Consider the following 19,644-nt stretch of genomic DNA (forward strand, 5'->3'; position numbering starts at 1 on the left):
CCCAGAGCAGGTGTTTGGGGACTGTCTGCCGAATGAATGAATGAGTGAATGAATGTGATTTGGGGATCATGGCAGATCTCTGGTTTTCCAGTTTCCTGAAGTCCTTGCTCTGTCTCTTACAGAATCTTTCTTTTTAACTTTTTAATTCATTAATTAATTTATTTATTTTAAGCGTGCTTTTCCAGGACCCATCAGCTCCAAGTCAAGTAGTAGTTTCAATGTAGTTGTGGAGGGCGCAGCTCACAGGGGCCCCTGTGGGGGTCAAACCAGCAACCTTGTTGTTAAGAGCACTGTGCTCTAACCAACTGAGCTCACCAGCTGCCCCTTACAGCATCTTTATTCAAGTAATACTTGTTCACCGATTCAATAAACAGTTATCATGTCACCGTTATGTGTCAAACTGTCAATACTAATAAGTATTGTTGATTACTAATTGTTGATTACTAATAAGAGCTCATATTTCTGAGCTCTTACTATGTCCCAAGAATTGTGCTTCGTGTGTGTCAAACATTTTGTCATTAATCTTCACACAAGCCCACTGAGGGAATGTATCAGTCAGCTACTGACGCAATGATGCCGTGTAACAAATCTCCGAATTCAGTGGCTTACAAGTATTTCCCCGCCCCCTTGCTCACGTGTCTGTAGGTAGCTGGGGCAGCTCTGAGTCCAATTGTAGGTGGGGTGACTTGGCTCCAGGCTGCAAGTTGAGTTCAGGTCTATTCCACATGTGTTTATTCTGGAAACTTGCTGGAAGAGGCAGCAGCTTCTTGAGACATATTCTCATGGTGGACCACCAGCACACAGGAGAGCAGGCCTAGCCCTGCAGCACATTTTAAGCCTCTGTTTCAGTCACATTCCCCCAAATCTCATTGTCTAAAGCAAGTCACACGGCCAAGTCCAAAGTCAAGGAATGGAGGAATATATCCCACGCATTATGAGGCCGAAGAAGAGTAATTACCCCATGGGATCCATAACTCAATCTACCACTAGGAGGTGCTATTATAAGAAAGGAGGAGTGATTTGCCCAAGGTCACTCAGATACCTCGTTTCCCTGAAAATAAGACCTACCCAGAAAATAAGCCCTAGCATGATTTTTTAGGAGGACATACCCTGAACATAAGCCCTAATGTGTCTTTTGGAGCAAAACTTAATATAAGACCTGGTCTTATTTTTGGGGAAACACGGTAGTAGATGTGGGAAGTAGGGTTTGAACCCAGGCAATTTAACTCCAGAATTATGGAGGCCTAAAAGCATGGGGAGAAGATATTTGTTTTCTCAAATTATCTGCATCTTTTTCACCCATTAGTTGCCGATATCAGGTTGGCACTCTTGTCTCTCACAGTTACACATCCATCTGTCCATCCATCCACTTATTCACATACGTCTGGCATCTGGGTGTTCTCTCAGCTCTCCAGGATCACAGGCTCAAGTGCAATTCTTGGGCAATTTTTTGAAATTAAAGTTGAGGGGGGAAATCGCCCTCCAGTTAATCTCAGGCACGTGTGTAAATACCTTTGGAAAGTCCCCGGTGGAATTCGCATCAAAGCGGCACCTTGATTTTACTTAAAAACAATTTGCTCCATGTCAACTGTGATTTCTGACACCTGAATTTGAAAGCAATCTGGGTGGGCCCAGCGCCATCTCTATAATGGAGTCATGTGTTTACTTGGAGGGAGGAGAGGAAAGACGGCGGTATGTGTGGTTGTGGAATAATGTTCCACACACCCTTACAGGAGGGGATTTCCTCCTCGGTATTTCCATAGAACCTTCCCTGTGTTTGCTTAAACCCATTGCACACTCTGGTCTGACAGCTGCCTGGCCCAGGGCCTTCCTTGCAGACGCATGTACAACCAACCCCTTTAACAGCACCCTGCACTATGTCCCCGATGCAATTACTAGAGTATATAAACCTCACTGAAAGGCAGGCTTTTCTTGGGAGCTAATAAATAAGCCCCAAAGCCACAACGTGTGTAAGACCTTGAAAAATGGCATCATCATCTATTGGGAATTATGAACCCTGCAAAAAGCAGCTCATTGTATTTTCAGAAAAAAAGGTTTTTGTTTAAAAAAATAATAATGAAAAAAAATCACTGAGTGGAGTCTATATGGAAAAAGCAATCCAGTCTGAAATTCTAAGGCTGGTCTCTCTGCTGCATTAATCTTTATTTGTGGATTTTATGTAAGACGTATTATTTGCAGAAAAACAAAATACAGTTTTGAAGAATTCCCCTCTCACCCCATCTTCCCATCTGCAGTTACAATCCTCTGATTGTGAGTGACCTCTGCATTGATTGCCAGGGATGCAGAGCAGAGGTTGATGACCTCTGGGCAGGTTATCGTTCCTGGTGGTTGAGATGAAGCCTCAAGCAATAAAGATCCCATTTTTCAGAAAAACAGGAAGGGGGGCAAGGGTCTGTCAGGAAGCACCCCTGAGCGGTGTGCGGCACTCTGTGTTTAGGAAGTACTTTCAGCTCCACTTCTGGTTGCTGTAAGTATGAGGGTGCTGGACTGTGGCCATGGGGACATGGGCAGGCAAAAGGCTGTGTGACTGAAGACAAGGATTCTTCTCTGTCCCTTGGACCTGCTTCCTGAGAGGCTGGGCTTGGTGCTCTAAGCGCCCCTTGAGTCGAGTCTTCCAGAATTCAAAGTGTCTTTTCTTTAACTAATGGCGTCTTCAGTCCTGAATCCGGGGAGGAGACCCCTGGTGGCGCTTCCGTGACCTCGGGCAGCCCAGGTGGTTTCCCGGAGCACGGCCTGCTGACCACTGCGGCAGGCAGTGGCGCTCGGGGCCCCGGCGAGTCTTCCCTCCGGGTAGGAGCCAACACGCTGGGCCCAGGCGCCCCGAGAGCCTGGGCGGGAGGCAAACATACAACAGAGGGCGCAGAACCCACCAGCGCCGTGGCCTTGAATATCAATGTATGGACCCGCTCCAGACCGCCAAGTTGGTTAAAAATGTCTCTGGCAGGGTGTCGCGGGCAGACTTCAGGGGTCTCGGTTTGCTTTCTGTTTGGAATCCGCGCATCCCACAACCCGTGTTTACTTGGCAGGGGAGGGGGCGGGGACCAAACCCACCGCTCGGCGCACACGCCTTGATCTCACATTCCAGACTCGAGCTGCTGTGTGTCAGCGCGACATGGGGCGGGGGGAGGGTTCTCTTCGGATGTTTCATTCGCCATCCGCACGTCACTCCCAAACTTTTCCTCCCTGCGTCCGGGGAATCAGGTTGACGCGCCCTGGATGCGGGGCTCGAGGTGCAGGCTGGGCGCGCTCCCGCGGAGCCCGAGCCGCAGAGGCTCCCCGGCTGGACTCGGGTTTCTCAGGTACAAGTTGGGTGCCAGGCGCGGGAGTGGAGGCGGCGCGGACAGGCGGGAGTCTGGCCGGGGCTGGCGGCTCGGGCGCCGCTCCGCGTGCCTGCGGGTCAGCGCCGGCGGCGGCCCGGGCCGGGCTCGGGGAGGCTGGGCCCGCGGAGGCTGCGCGCAGCCTCACTCCCCGCGGCGCTCGGCGCGGTGGCGGCGCGGCGGCCCAGGCAGACAATGAACTTGCGAGCGCGCCGAGCCGAGGCAGGTTTGGGCCCGGCGCCCCTCGGCCGGTCTCCCCGAGGCGACCGCGGTCCTCCGCGGGGGGCGTCCCCTCGCTGCGGTCCTGGCCGCGCTCCGGGCGCTCGGTGCTCTGGGGACACAGCGGGAAGGGCTAGCCAGCGGCGGCGCCGGGGCTTGCACGCCCCTTCCCTGGCTGGGAGAATGCGACGGGAGACCGGGGACTGAGGACCTGGCGATGGGGGTGGTGGCGCCGCGGGCGCTGGAGGCCTGCGGGGGGCGCCCGCCGCGGGGCACGCACGGGCCGGCCAACAGTCCCAGGAGTCGGCGCCTCCGCGCCACCCAGCTCTGGGAGATGCAGGCGGAAGACGGACGGACAGACAGACCGGTGCTTCCACGGCGTGAGCACGCGTGGGGTGGTGGTGGGAGTGGTGGGGGGAAGCGTTGCGCTCCGCTCCTCCGAGCACTTTGGGGAAGTTTCCAGGCGCGGCCCGAGGCAGGTAGGTGGGCATCTGCCACTCTGTCCCCTTCTCTGGCCCGGAGCCACCTCCCGACCCGCGGCTCCAGTCCCGCGGCCGTTCTGGACGGAGAAGGCGGGGATGGGGAGCGTCTCAGGCGCCGACGCCTGGGGGACGGGGTTCCGAAGGTGGGGACCGCGGGGGCCGGGGCGGGCGTGGGAGGAGACGGGGGCGCGGTAGGGGCCCGAGAGGCCTGAACTTTTGCTCCCGCTCCTTCCCCTGCCTTTTCGCCCTCCGTCCCTAGCCCCCTCCCTGAGCCCCGCCGCGGTTCCGGAGGCGGCGAGACTCGGGAGTTGCCGGCGCTTCCCGGCGGCGGCGCGGCCCCCCCGGCCGGCCTGGGCGCGGCGAGCAGAGCGCGGCAAGTCTGAGCGGCGCGGCGGGGAGCCGGAGCTGAGGGCAGCGAAGCTTTGGGGAGCCGGGGTGGCAGCGGCCCCCGCGCGGGGGCGACGCGGGCGATCGTGGTGCAGCGCGGGTCTGTGCGGTTGTGTATGCGGGGGGAGCGGACGCGGTGGCTGTGGGAGGATGGGGGCGGGTCGTGGTGCAGTCGGGCCCCTCGGAGCCCCCTGGGAACGCGGGATGGAGGCGCCCGGGCCAAGGAAACCTCGCCTTTGGGGGAATGAATGAAGAGCTGTGGAAGCGCCCTCCGACTCCGCGCGAACGGATTGGCCAGCGTGCGCGCGCGTGTGTGCGTGTGTGTTGAGGATTCGGAGCCGTCCGGTCCTGGGCGCGGCTACTTGACTGCCGGGTCGCGGTCCTGGGGTCCCATTGCCCGCCCGCTCGCCCTACGCCCGTGGAGCGGCGGGCGTCCACGCTGAAGGGTGGGGCTTGATTGCCGGCTGCTGGCGGCTGGACGCCCTGGCCTCGCGCAGGGAGCTTCGAGAAGGACGCAGCAAGGCAGAGGCTGAGACCTACTACTCGGGTCCCCGTCTTCCCGTCACCCCGGTCCTTCACCGTATTCATGTTGGGTGAGTCAATGGCACGGGGTTTTGGGGAATGAAGTTGTATCTCTAAGAAGCCCCAGGACGCTCCGCGAAGGAATGTGGCGCGGCGCTCAGTGAAGCTTAGTAGAGGGGCTCGTTCTGGTTCCGGACTCCTGGCTGTGCCCCGCGGCGCTCTATCTGCTGAGGTTCCCATCAGGGCAGCCACTGGAGTTGGAGCAGAAGGCAGGTGATGGCATCTGCAACCCCCCTCCGAGGGGCCTGAGGCCTGGAGATTTGCCCCAAGTTCTCTAGGACCCTCCCACACCATCCTCGGTCCCCAGCTTTCCTACTGGCTCCACCTCCAACGTTGCAAAATCAGAAACCCTCTCATCCAGAACAAGGCGCTTACTAATTTTATAAACTATGTTGAATCAGGATGTTGAGATTGACACACACGTACAGACCATATATGAATGTGTTTATGTATGCATGGGAATAAAAATAAATGCCTTTTAGTTAAGCAGCTTTTATCAAATAAGTTTTTCTCTCCAATATTGAAAGATTGGCAGGAAAATATCCTTGCCTCCTGCTGGATGAGGAAACCCAGCCAGCCTGGGAAGCGCCTGCCATGCTCTCCCTCTCAGTGAGTGGTTAAGCCAGAAGTGGAGCTGCAGGTGGGGCCTTTCCTCTGAGGCCCAGCTCCCCAGGAGAATCAATCTCGAGGGCCTCATGAAGGAAACTCAACAATGTCTTTGTGTCTTCTCTCTGGGCATTGCAGGACTGCAGTGAGCTAGCTTGTGGGTGAAGCAAGCAGAGGTAATTCATCCAGAATATTGTGTGTGGGAGGGGGAGTGAGGGTGGGGGCGCAGGAGGCAGGTCTACCCACAGCACACACATGCCTTGCTTTGCTTTGGCGTGTCACTGTTCCCACAGCCTTCCCATTCTCTGTTGCTGCTGCCCCTGGCCTGGAGAGGTGAGGCATCTGGTTTTCCACATGCCTGAAAGGTTGAACACTAACCTCTGCATCTGGAAGAGCCAGTATTTGCAGGAAAGGCTGGGAAGTGGACTCTGCTTCTTTGGTGTTTGGAGAAGAGCAGAGAAGAAACGCCAGCGTACCCAGGGGCCCCAGAAGCCCCAGGGCCTTTGAACCAGCACTAGCAGATGCTTTAGATTAATGCTGGGTTATAATTAGACTGTGGTAGTCCAAGACCACGTAGGGCCTAGCTGGAAGTTACCCTCTCTAGCGCAGAGGGATGGGGGGAGGAGAATGGGACTGCCCTGAGCAGGTGAGCCCAGGCCCCACCTATAGGAAGCAGCTTGGACTCAGCTCCAGCCAGTTGGGAAAAAACCAGACTTGATAGGTCTCGTTAATTTTCAAGAGACTTCTCAGGCTTGGATATTTAAGTGTGGGCTCAAATTCTAGAGAAGAGGGGTAGGTGAGTGCACTGCCAGGAGGTCTGAAGCTTGACACCGGGCCCTGTGTTCTATGCTGGGAAGGGTGTCCCACCACCAGGGAGATGTGACATGCAATGGGACATGGTGGTCACACCCAAGGACCCAAGGGCCCAAGGACTGAGAATTGACAGATGTCCCTCGTGTCTTTGGCCATGTGCCAGCCCCCTTCATGTGCTTGTGGGTCTTGCATTCATTCAGTAGCTATTCGATGAATTCCTATCTTGTGGAAAGTGACACTCTGAGTAAAACTTTTCATGTAATTTCATTTACCAAATAGGTCCCTGAGTTGAGTACCTGGGGATGACAGTGATAAGACAGACACATAGTCCCGGCCCTCGAAGGAGGGGAATGGGTCAATGATGAATGAACCCTGAGATGTGTGTTAAGACCTGGGAAGGACAATAAGGCAAGGGAAGGGACTAGAGATGGGTGGATTGCGGAAGATGTGATTCCTTTTACAGATGTGTAAACAGAGGCTTGGAGCAGTAGGGTGACTTGCCTAAGGTCACACAGCCAGGAAGTGAAAAGTCAACCCAGGTCTCTGATTCCCAGGTCCTGGGCCTGCTTTTTCATCCCACCAGGCTGGGCTTGAACCTCTGGGAAACTTGCAAGGGAACAGATACTGGCTGGCAGCTCTACTTTTCCTGTACACACGCCCAGACCCTGTCTCAGCAGGCCTAGGATTGTCCAGATGCTACTTGGAACCCATTTGTATGAGAGAGGAGTCTCCTTACATTTTAAAGGTAGAAACTTTTACAGAAAAGTAGCAGCTGGCATGGGAGTGTCATTTATGTGAGCAGTCAGTCAGCGGGCACCCCTTTAGCAGCATATGAGTTAGAAGGGACCTGGCTTTCAGTCACTGGTGACAATAAGGCACCCTGTCTTCCCTTCTGGTCTGTAGTTGGGATGCTCAGGAATGATCCTGACTGACTTCCATGGGTAACTGTTTCTGTTCTGTGAATCAAGAGATTGTGTTCTCACTCAGCTGACCAGGTATTGGGAGGCCCAGCTTTGACTTGCCAGTGTATTTCTTTATTGTTCTCAAGTGCTAGGGTCTGATTTCCTTCCTGAGATACTCCTCCTTTAAATAAAGCACTGCGACAAGATGATTTATGTGTAGACCTGTGTTTTCACAGCATGAAACGAAGTATAAAGGTAGCAGTTACCTAGTTGGTGTTTCCAGTGTAGATATCCAGGAAGAAAAGGAAAGGTTTTGTGTTGACTTGGGCCAATATAGAAATTTTTTTTTTAAGTATGGAGATTGGGGAGAAAGACATTTGATCACAACAGCTATCATCTGCTGGGTTCCTGCTGGTTCCCAGCTGGCCCTGTGCCAGGCAGGTCAGACAGGTGTCCCCCTTTGTCTCTATTAGAGGGCAGGGAGGCCCTCTGAGATCACGCAGACCAAGCTTTTCGCCATCCGGAGTGACAATGGAGGAAGGAGGGAAATGGGGGGGTGTGGTGGAGAATGACAATAGTGCTCCAGAAGGGGAAGGCATGTGACCCAGCAAGTGGTAAGTTGGGGGAGGTGACAGTGGCACGCGGGTTCTCAGTGTCTGCTGATTTCGAAAAGGCTGTGGAGGAAACTCGAGCAGCATCTTTCACCAGCAGCAGCATAGGCAGCATTGATGTGTCCCCCCCAGGTTCCGGCCGGGGGCCAGGTGCTGGGGCAGAGTCAGCAGTCAGCTGTGAGGTGGCCCTCAGATGCGTGGGCGAGGCAGAGTTGCATAATGGCTGTTGACAGGAGGTTCAGGCCTGAGGAAGGAGCCTGCCTGGAGTGGTCTGGGATGACTTCACACCCTGCCCTGGGGTCCTGGGCATGATGTTAACACCTGCCAGGTGCTTGGAGCAGTGCCTCGCACACAGTCAGCGCTTAGCCAACATTGGCTCTTGTGGTTTTCTTTCGTGCTCATAAATGGCGGGGATGTCTCTGAACTCTCTGAATTGCATGTGCAATTTTTATGTAGCTGTGTATATTTCTTGGGGAGGGGGGCATGACTTCTAGCATATTGTACCTCAAAGGGCTTCTCTGACACCCCATAAGGCCAAGAGCCCCAGGACGCTTTGGAGTCTAGTTGAGTTTCTTTGGAATGGTTGCTTCACTTTTCTGGGCTGTTTCTTCATCTGTGCAGAGGGGGCTGGGTGCACAGCTGCTCTGTGAGACCCTTTCGGCTGACATTGACGACAAGCTGTGGGCCAGTTCGGCTGTGCCCCTACTGGATGCAGTTAAGCAGAGGGCAGAGCAGGCAGCGGTGACTGAAATGTCCTGGGGTAGCTTTTGAATGTCACACACTGAGCTGCACTCTAACCTTAAGAGTCCTGAACAGGCCAGCAGGGGCCTCCTTGCCGGGCAGGCACTCTCTGACACCGATTGGAGATTTGTGGAACTCATCGTGTTCCACACCTTTTGGGTCTCTGAAGAAAGCAAGGCTGGCAGATCCTCAAAAGCAGAAGTGTCATTATAATGGAAACTTGGCCGCTTTCCAGAATTGTGTTTGTGATGAAAATATTGAAACAGGCAGCTTCGTCACCCAGCTGCCTGGAAAATACCCCAGTATGGGCAAATAATTAGATACAGGCCAGGTGCAATTATTTTTTCCTACAATATGCTGGAACTTGGTGGTTTCACGTTTTCTCTTGAAATGGAATATGCGCCTGCTGGTCCATTTTATTCCGTGGGGTCAAAAAGATAGTGGAGTGCCCTCTGCAGGGGGAGGAAGGGCCGTGAGAGGTGGCGGTCCATCCCTTCCAGGGCAGCCCTGTGTCTCAGGAAGTTCTGGCCTGTTCCACTGTGCCCTGGTAGGGAGCTGCCCCATGGGCCTGGGCTTGTGGCATCTTTGTTAGAAGGTTGGAACCTGCATTTCAGGGTCTGAGAGGTCTCAGAGGTGTGTTACTGTCTCGCCCCTTGTTGAAAGGTGTCTGGTGGCTCTGCCCTTTTTGACATGTGTTGTTAACTCACGCTGATGGAAATAAGTTCAGCCAGCACCTTCATGTTTCTGGTTAACCCAATGTTTGGTGCCCACACGCAGCTGTTCTTGTAGCCTGGTTATTGAATCCATAGGCCCTGGAGGGGCAGCATAGATGGTGGGGTGAGCATGGGCACAAAGCTGACCCACATTCGACACCCTCCTGTGCTTCTTTGTTCCATTACCGTGACCCTGGGCAAGTGGCTTAATCTCCCTTATGCCTCAGTTTCCTCATCTGTACAATGGGGTTAATGATCTCCACCTTATAGTATAGTTTGAATATTAGAAATGGTACAATTTAGGGTTCAAAGAAGCTCCCCAAATTTTACCCCTCTTTCCTGGCCAGGTTCTGAACCTATGGAGAGAGAGGAGAGGAGAAAGACAGGTGGAGATAAAAATGTCACGTGTGTTCCCCACTGAAGCTAATGCTGGACGATGGCTGAACTGGTGGGTGAATGGGCAGTGTGATCCTGAACTGAGAATGGGCAGTTGGGCTGACTGGCCTCCCCCCAGTCACAGGCAGAATGGGAAAGCTGCAGCCTCTCCTGGGGGCAGCCCCTACCTCCATGGGCAGCCAGCAGAGAGAAATGCCTACTCTGTAAGGGAAAAGGTGAGGCCGGGCTACACATGTCCAGGTCCTTCCACACTCCTGGGATGGTGTAGACACCACCAGGTGTAGCCCCCAGGAGAGTTATACAGATGGAGCTCCCTCCACGTGGAAGGAAACATCAGGAGTGGGCAGGAAGAGTCCCCCTCCACCGCCACCCCCCATAGTGAATGTAAAGTGCTGAGCCCAGGGCCCGGCCTTGGGTGGGGGTTGACAAATGGCACCTATTAGGTATGCAATTGATCAGGGCAGCTGGGCCTGAGGCTCATCAGCTACCTGTTGCAGAAAGTGATGACCCAGGTTGAGGTAAGGAGTATCCATGGGCCTCGAGGCTAAGTTCTAACTAAGGCTGCATTTGGAGGCAGTGGCAAATAGCCTGGGCCTGGGCAACTTTTTCCACCTCCTCTTGCTTCTCCCATGCGGCCTGAGTCTTTGTCAGCCCCTGTGCCCCTCTCCCATCACCACCTCCACCTTTGCCAGTAAATCTTACCATCCTCCCCCACATCTTCCTTCTCCCATGCGAGTGTTACCTTCCTCCTCTATCTGATCTTCTGCAACTCTACTCTGTTGAACTCAACTTTGAACCCATCTCACTGTATTTCATGTTCTAGTTTCCTGGGTGTGGTCTGCTTGTCCCAATCTGGTCAGCCTCTCAAGGGGGAGGAGGGCATCTGGTGGCCCACTCATGGCTGGACCCACACAGAGCCACGAGTCTGCTATTTGTTGAATTAATGAATGCATCAGTTAAACATGGTTCTTTCAAAAGCCCTTTTCTCCTGGAGAAAAGGTGTTATGGATTTTATGTGTGCTTCTGGGTGTATACCCAGAAGACAGAAAAGAGTCCCCAGTTTGGTAGTGTGCTATCACAGAGATAACACTTGTCACTGCATTTCTGGACTAGTCAAGAGCATAATGGAGTAACTTTTGATTTCCTGGCATTAGGATTTTGGGCTATTACAAGGTAGTAACCACGGTTTTTGTGTGTATCATGTGAGTCTGGGGGGGGGGGGGATGTTATGGGAATTTGGTTGGTGTCATAGGAATACAAGCAGGAGTTATCTTCCCAGGCAAGAAATGTGGGGCCCTTACTGTTTCTTCTAGCAGATAGAAATAGGTTGTCTTTAAGTTCAATGTGCCTTTGGAATGTAAATATTTGCATTGAAAACATAAAGTATGTCCTGGCATGTACTTATAGGGACCATCATTTCCAAACCAGAAGTCAGACTATTGGTCTAGAGATGATCATTTCCTCTGATTTGTGAACCTGTTTATACAAAGAGTCTTCCGAATGTACACACAGAACCACATTTGCTTTGTGCGTGTAAGGGACTCCAGGAAGACAAAAAATTGGGTTGCCCCTGGGGAATCTGGGTCAAAGGGTTGTGTTTCCCAACACAGACGTCTCATCCTGCTGTTTGTTAAGTTGCAGGCATGCTGGGGAGGGCGAAGTTTTGGCCGAGGGCCTGAGGGCCCGTGAGATCGTCTGGCTCCTCTGTCCTCAGTTTCCTGGACATCCGGGTGGGGGCTGGCCGTAGCGAGCTCATTTCCGCGTCACGTAAGCAGATGCTGGGTTTCAGAACTGCTGTTGCTTTAGGAAGGTGTTGAGAAGGATGGGAGAGTGCTGGCTTTTCTGGGGTCTGGTGGAGGGAGGCAGGAGCTCCCGTTTCGGCTTCAGTGTTCAGTTCTGAGGGCCTGTGTAGGGGGTCTTCCTCCATCAGATTCTTGAGAGCAGTTTAGCTTTTAAATGTTCCTAAGAAGAACTAGCCTCTGCCTCTTCTCTGGAGTGAGAGATTGGGGGCTGTGGTCAGACTGGGCCAGAGCCTCTGCTCCTGGCATTGTGTGTGTGTGTGTGTGTGTGTGTGTGTGTGGCGGGTGGTGGTGATGGTGCTCTCAAAACTCCCTGTGACAGCTCTCACTGGAAACCCTCTCTCACAGAGTCCCAGCAAATGGAGAGTGGAGGTCATCTAGTAAGTGAGAGAGGGCCAACATGGTCCATTAGCCAGCCCTAAATCCAGGCTTGTCCCCCATCTGGCAACCTCCCTGTCATCACAGGGTAAAGGGCAGACAGGACAGAAGAGCAAGTAGAGTCCTGGTAGGGCCCAAATCCCCTGACTGTGGCCCCTGGTTGGCTGATACCAGGGCTTTCTTTGTCCCCAGTCAGCCCAGGGACCAACTCCTCTGCCCACTGCACACCTTTGTCTTAGAACCGAGACTAGTTGAGGTAGCAGCATTCCTCCCCTCTTGCCATTCCCACCTCTATCTTGCAGGGAGCATGTCATCCTGGCTCTGGGAGCGTCAGGCATCTCTGCTTGGGAGCCCTTCCTTCCTTGAGGGTGCTAGGATGGTGAGTCCCACCTGGGAAAGGAAGTGAAGCAGGGAGGTGTCTGAGGGGAGAGGAGTGCAGAGCTGGGTTCTGGCTCGCACGCTGCCCCTGATACGCCATCCAGTGTTAAGTCTGAAACTTCCCCTGTGGGTCACTCCTTTGACCCATCAGTGGACCTTCCTTATCTGAATGAAACATTGTCCAGGCGTAGAAATGGCACCTACTCTTCCTGTGGGCCGGCGTGTTCCTGAACCGTGGGAAACTCCCTATTGCCTTCCGTGGTCTTTAACCTGACCCACGGTGGTGTGACCCTCCCTCAATCTCTGTCACAGTTCTTAATGAAGATAATATGTTCTGGAAAGGCCCTGTCCAATCCCACATCAGGCCAGTAATTCGAGTGCACTCTTTTGAAAGTCAGAGGAAATTGCTGCCTTTAGGACATTCTGAACTTGTTGCCTAAGAAACTTATGAGTAGGAAGAAATGAGAAAACGAAAAGAGGATCAGCCTGACATTTCTGTTGTCCTAATTATTTATACCCACTCTAGAACAGTTTCTGTGAAAAATTAGCTTTGGAAAGATGTACAGAAGAGAAGACTGAGAGGTTAGCAAACCGGACCTTCTCATCAGAAATACCTTCCCTCCAAAACAAACAAACAAACAAACAAACAAACAAACACCCATTTGCCCACAGGTCACGAGTTGACAGTTCAAAATCTATGGCTTCTTTGCAAAATCTATGGGATACAGTTTGGCTCAGAGAATAAAAATGTAGATGAAACCTTGGTTGCCATTTGGGTGGTAGAAAATAAATTTGCTTTTGGCTGTTAAAAACGGAAACAAATCAATAGAATAATGCAGGCCTGCCCACTTTTGAGTCAGCAATTTCTTTGGTTTATGGAAGAAGGAGGTTTGCCCATCAAAAATCACCTTTTACCTTTGGACCAATTACGAAGCTGCAGAACTGGTTTAAGGAGGGGTGTGTGTGTGTGTGTGTGTGTGTGTGTGTATGTGTGTGTTTTACAAAGTTTTTATCTGATTTAGTTTTAAAAATCATGGAGCAGACTTTTTGCTCCTTCAACCTATTCTTTTTTAAACAGCTTTATTGAGATATAATTCACATACCGTACAGGTCACCCATTAGAAGTGTACCATTCAGTAGTTTTTAGTATATTCATAGATATGTGTAACCAGCACCACATTCAGTGTTAGAACATTTCATCACATTGAAAAATAACCCTGTACCCGTTAACTATCAGCCCCCATCTCCCTATTCACCCCCCATCTCGCAGCCCTAAGCAAGCCGGAATCTATTTTCCCTCTCTATCAATTTCTCTGTTCTGGGCTTCACATGAATGGAATCATATAATATGTGGTTTTTGTGACTGGCTTCTTTCACTTCGCATAATGCTTTGAAAGTTCATCCATGTTGTAGTGTGAGTCAGTACTTCATTACTTTTTATCACTAAATAACATTGTATAGTATGGATTTACCACATTTTCTTTATTCATTCGTCTGTTGGTAGACACTTGGGTTTTCTCCATCTTTTGGCTCTTATGAATAATGCTGCTGTAAACCTACAAGTTTTTGTGTGGACATGTTTCTATTTCTAAGGTTATATTTTATGAGATACTTTTCCTTGCTATTAATAATAAGATTGATTTACTTTTTTACTTGCTCTTTCCCTGGCCCTAAAAAAGGCTTGATTCTCAGATGGGCTTCTGATCCCCCTCAGAATTGCCTGAATTTGAGAGCTGGAAATGTCTTCTGGAAAACATAATCTGGCCCCATTTTACAGATGGGGAAACTGAGGCCTGGAGAGGCCACATGCAATCAGGATTGAATCTGGGTTTTTGGAATCAGTTCAGTTACCTTGAACATTCTCCCTAAGCTCTTAGTAAAACTCCAGGTCCTGAGTGGCTTGGGGACTTAACAATGGTTGGTTGGGTGGACAGATGGTGACCGCCTTGCCAAACCCACGGTTCTAACCCCCCTCACTCAACAAAGGCTGGAGGATATCTTGTCATCCACAAACATTGCAACTTGTGGCGCCACCCCTTCCTAGGTCTTTCCCTTGCAGCAACGGGAGGCCCACACTTATCTGGGGAATAATTAAATTAGGTCCAATTCAGAGAATGAAATTTTATCTGATCTGGCCTAGCCCATAAACAAAGGGGCTGTGGCTGTGACCCCAGAAGAATTCTGCTGGGCCAAAGCATTGAAGAAATTGCAGGGGTCCGGGGGGAGCGAGTGCCAGGGACGCCTCAGAGGGGGAGTTCTGCATGGGCTGGAGTTGTATCCCAGAGCTGGTCAGAGGACGGGTTTGTAGCATACTTGGATTGACGTCTATTCTCTGTTCTCCATCCTCCAAAGGATCATTTACAGCTCCGCCTTCTCCCTGTCTCATCTTGGGGTGAAGAACACTTGTCTAGTGCTAGCTGGACCACAGTGCTGCTCTTTGAGAAAACAGGGCTAGTGAGAAACAAAGAAAAACCCCATCCTCATCCTCTCACTTAAGATTTGCCTTGTGAGCAGGAGTTATTTTTATGGAAGCACGTACTTGAAGAGGGACGTCTTGGATGGGCAGCTGAAACCACACTCATTAAAATAAGACTGAAATAGTGGAATCTCAAACGTGAGCACATGGCTGAAAGAGCTTGCATTCAGTGACAATTCCAGGCAGCCCGGTTCAGGTAGAGGGGACCCTTTTGAAGAGAGAGTAGGGCATAGCAAACTTCTGTGCTGCTGTGGCCCTTCCCTGGAGCATTGCTTTTCCTCCCTGGCCATGAGCGAGTCGCCTGAGGACTTGACTTCCTCTTGAGCCCTGTCAGGTGGAGGTGCTTTCTCCTTCCCATTGCTACCCCCAGATGTTTCTCTCCCAATTATCTGTGAGAACCTCAGCTCTTTGTCCCTTTCTTGCGGTCGTCTCCCTTCCTCCTAGAGTGGACCCCCAGGTTGCCTCCCCACCCGAGATCCTGTCATCACCCTGGCCCTGTGGTCTCCATGGGAACAGTCTGTCCGGCCTCCTACATCCTCTGCCTCTTTAGTACTTCAGTCGACTCTGGGCCGTGTCCACACCTGCGCCACTCTGTGCCACATTTCGTCAGTCCATGTGAATGACATGGGAATGGCAGCCTTTCCTTCTTGGGAACTATGCCCAAGGACCAACTGGTCGACCTGACACCTAGTAGGGCCTCAACACATTGTTTCTGTCAATTATTTTCTTAAACTTTAAATGTCTTTCTGGTCCTTTCTGGACATCCTTAAGGGTGTAACTTTGCAAAGTTTTCCCAATAGATGTTTATCAGTCGTTGTAGCAATATACATCTCCATTTATGTTGTTGACGATTCTTTTTTAAAGTAGGGACAAAAAATAGTTTCCCTGTGTTTTTGTAAATGGAGAAATATTTTTCCCCCCAAATAGCTTGATTTAGAATCATTCCAGATATTCAGTCAGCATCTTTTCTCAAATCCGTGTGGGGCCATCCTGTCTGGAAATTGACTGTAGGGACATGTTGGAAACTTGTTGAGAGTGCCCTTAATCTTTCGGCACTCTTGGCTGCTGCCTCATAATTTTATTTTAAAATAATTTTAGGCTCTCAAGAAGCTGCAGAAATACCTCAGAGCTCCTGTGTGCTCTTCTGCCAGCTTCCCACCATGATAGCATCTTCCATGACTGGAGAACATTATCAAGACCAGGAGCCCACACTGGTACAATGCCATTAACTGCCTTCTGCTGCCATCTAATTTCATTAAACCTAGGGGTCTACAGCACTTAGGAAGCATGTTAGAATTTCATAAACCTCAGTGTTGTCGTTTATTTTTTAGATTGTTTTTGGACCCCTTCCCAATGGCCATCAATTAAAATTAATTTCCATTGAGTCAACAGATCCTGGAAGACCCACGATTTGTGCATTTCGTGTTTGCCATGTGCCCACATAGTGCTTTGTGGGTGTGTGATCCCTGGTGTATGCACAGATCACATTCTTCCCCCATCAGAGAGATTCTTGGAGCTAAGGAACCATAGAGAATAGTTTGGTGTAATAGAACATAGGACGTGGAATTGGGAAACTTGAGTTCTGATCATAGTAACCAACGTTTGAGTACTTGGGCTAGCCTTTATCTACATTATTTCAGTTACTCTCAGCGACCTTTGAGATAGACATGATCAACATGCCCATTTTACAGATGTGGAAACTGAGGCTAGAGAGGTTCACCCTGCCTAGGTTCTGGCAGCTCATGAGTGATGGAGTCAGGACTTGAACCCAGGCAATCTTACCTCAGAGGTTGCTGGCTCTCACCTCATAGGACTCCCCTTCTTGGTTCAGGCCTGTACATTTCTGGTCCCAGTTCTCACTGACTGCACTGTGTCCTGGGGCTGCTTACTAGACTTTCCTGAGCCTCTTTCCTCACCTCAACACAAGGGGCTTGGCTGAGAAGACCTATTACTCCTATTCCGGAGTACAGTTGGTTTCACTGGTGAAAATAATTATACCAGAAGAGGGAGAGATACCCAAAGAGCCGAGTGAAATTTCTAGCCTGTCCCTTGTAGGTACCGTTAAGGTTGGGAAGATTTCTGCTGCCTAATTTGGTTTGATGGGATCCCCAGTTCCAACTGAATTATGCTCTGGTGTATTTTAATTAAACCATCTACAAACTGATTTCTTAAAGATGCCAACTCCCCATGCAGCGTGCTCTGTCTGAGCCCCCTGCGTTCAGCCTTGGGTTGGAGGAACAATTCTTGTCATAACCAGGAGGGGTGGAAGCTGCACACTCAGCCTCATGGGCAGCATTAATTGTGACATGCCACCAGAACGAGAGGCGAAGGCATTATCAGCAAGTACTTAATTGATTTTGCAGTCTCCACAAAGGAAGGTTAAAATTAAGCTTGTTTGTAAATGGTGTTTAAACTGCATAGTCCTGGGGATGGGTTGTAAAAACTAACAGAGCAGGACGCTAGTGGAAGGGCTTAATTGTCTTTTCAGGTTGTGGAATGAGCCTATTACTCAACTAAAGGTAAAGATTTTCCCATTTGAAGGGGCTGGAAGAGTATAAGCTTCAGATTGTAAATTTCTATGGTGGGGGGGCTCCGCTTGTGTGGATGTGAGGTGGCCAGACTCTGGGGTGAATGTGTGATCACGTTAATGTGATAAATGAAAGGGTCCCGTATTTTTTAAATTGTCAGGCAGAGCTGTGTTCGAGAAGAGACTGTTTTAGATCAGAGTCACGATAAATGGGCTCATGGTAAATGCTTTTGCTAACCTCTGTCCTGGTGTAGAATGGAGGATGCTGATTCTGAAATGCCCTGGAGAGGTCCCTACTCAAGCCAGTGATGAGCTTAAACCTGAAGCCAATGCCACTTTGTGAGTTCTTTCGCTGTTAGACATTGCAGGAATAAGAGAAATTCCCTGGACGTGATTGCTCTCTCCTTTTAATTCTGACTATATAATTCTTTAGGTGTTCCAGAAGTTGCTATGTAATTTGCAAGGCCTAGTAGAACATGCAAATGTGAGCCCCTTATTAAAAATTATTAAAAGTTTCAAAACTAGGACACTAGAGCATTAAACCAAGCATGGCCCCTTCTGAGCACCGGGCCCTGTCACTCAGGGTTGCAACCTGGAGCTGCCCTGGGTGTTTACATGAGGCGCGTCTGGACCACTTGATATCCACCAGCTTGAAGATGGAAGCAGCCAGAGGGCAGGGCTCCAGCCTGTGTGCTCTGAGGGGTCTGTCTGGGTGCCTGACCCATGCACACACTTAGGACAGAATGGCTGAGCTGAGTTGGTTCATGCAGCCATAGTCCTGGTCTGCTGGGGGGTTTCATGTGGTTTTCTCAGGGTCCACACATCAGGAATCTGGAAAAATCCTCCTTAGGGCTCTTTAGAATGGAAAGGCACAAGGAACAAAATTCTCTAAGCTCAGTTTAGAGGAGAGGAGAAAACCTGAATTCAAACCCCATCTAGATTCGTGTGTGTGTGTGTGTGTGTGTGTGTGTGTGTGTGTGTGTGTGTGTGTGTGTGTGTCTGTGTCTCTGCGTGCATGCGTAAACCCAAAGTCTGGATGATTTTGCACTGCAGAGTGTAAAAGGCTGACCCACAGTGGTTATCCAGCCCCTGGTCATGGTGAGTGTGTGTTTCTGTTTGCACCCCTTGACTCAGTCCCTGGAGTGGGGGCAGCCCACCCTCTCTCTCTGCTTTTCGTCTCTGGTGTCCACTGCTTGGGCTCTGCCCTCCCAGCTGAGTGGAAGGCCCCTGGAGAGAGTCCAGGGTTTCAGGACCACTGTAGGCCACCCTAGGCATTTTCCAATTTCAGGGAAAGCCAATGTGCAAAGTCGGGGCTGGGGGTGGGGGTGGCATAGTGCATCTTGGCACGGAACCGAACTCCAGCGCCTGGAGCATCCATCAAGGGGCTGCCAGGCCCGCAAGGGCCGGCTCTGCTTTGCGTGGTCTTTGTTCTCTCCCAGCACGGTGAGCTGGGACTTGTACGTGCTCAGTGGGTGCCTTCTTAGAAGCCAGTGGGGAAGCCGAAAGTGGCATCAGGGCTGGGGGAGCTGGGACTTTCAGGTTTTAAATTGGAACCCAGGATCTTGAATGAGGACTAGTTATTTGTGTGTGTGGTGGGGGTGGACGCTGTGCTCAGAACCCAGAAGGAAAGGTTTCTAAGTCACATCTGTTCAGAGGCTCGTCTCAGGGGGACTTCGTACATCACCCCTGGATTTTTCTCCTTTTGTCCTCAGTTTGTACAGAGGTCACTTGGAGATGTGAGCTCACAGGGAGCCAGGACCCTTGCTTGCTCTCCTTTCATTGTCACAAGTTGATGGGTTTGAATGGCGTTGTGAGGCTTAACGAAAGAAACTGCCTTTTGTACCTGCTGCCTGGGGAGAGAGAGCCAGGAGAGAGAACAAGTCAGGCCTCAGGCAGTTCTGGCGGCCACAGCTGCCCTTGGTGAGCCCGAGACCATGAAGGAAAATCTGTGTTGTACCTGGGTGTCTGGAAGGGGTTCCTCCCTTTTAAGGGAGCCCTCAGCCAGTACTTAACTTAGTAAATAGCGAGTATAGCACCGTCATGTACAAGCAAAAGCTTGCTTTATTTACTTTCTCTGTTAAGACATCCACAGCATTTTTTATTTCGAAAAGAAAAATAATACAAATAAAACCCACAATATTTTTATTGCCCGGTGGAGGAGTCTGAGATAACTTAAATAATATGTCTGGTATAAAGCTACTTGGGGGAAAAAAAATCTCCATGCACAAACAAAAAAAGAGAGAGACACATAAAAAGATCAAAGAGTCTCTCCCTTCTGTAAAAAACACATCACGCT

General features: G+C 50.9%; 1 protein-coding gene across 5 annotated transcripts in view; it reads left to right on the plus strand.

Annotated features, from left to right (window-relative positions):
- Positions 1–19,644, plus strand: part of CHST15 (carbohydrate sulfotransferase 15) — a 278,611-nt gene that overhangs the window by 206,628 nt on the left and 52,339 nt on the right. The window contains exon 1 of one of the 5 annotated variants that reach the window (XM_081074500.1): positions 2,970–3,320. The exons of 1 other annotated variant lie outside the window; for it this stretch is intronic. The gene's annotated coding sequence lies outside the window, so the exon portion shown is untranslated. Of the gene's footprint in view, positions 1–2,969; positions 3,321–3,900; positions 4,037–4,405; positions 5,020–19,644 lie in introns of those variants that run through there. 3 more of the 5 variants (XM_081074504.1, XM_081074502.1, XM_081074506.1) reach the window with 3 other exon arrangements.

The sequence above is a fragment of the Rhinolophus hipposideros genome, assembly GCF_964194185.1.
Source record: "Rhinolophus hipposideros genome assembly, chromosome: 15".
NCBI classification, from domain to species: Eukaryota; Metazoa; Chordata; class Mammalia; order Chiroptera; family Rhinolophidae; genus Rhinolophus; species Rhinolophus hipposideros.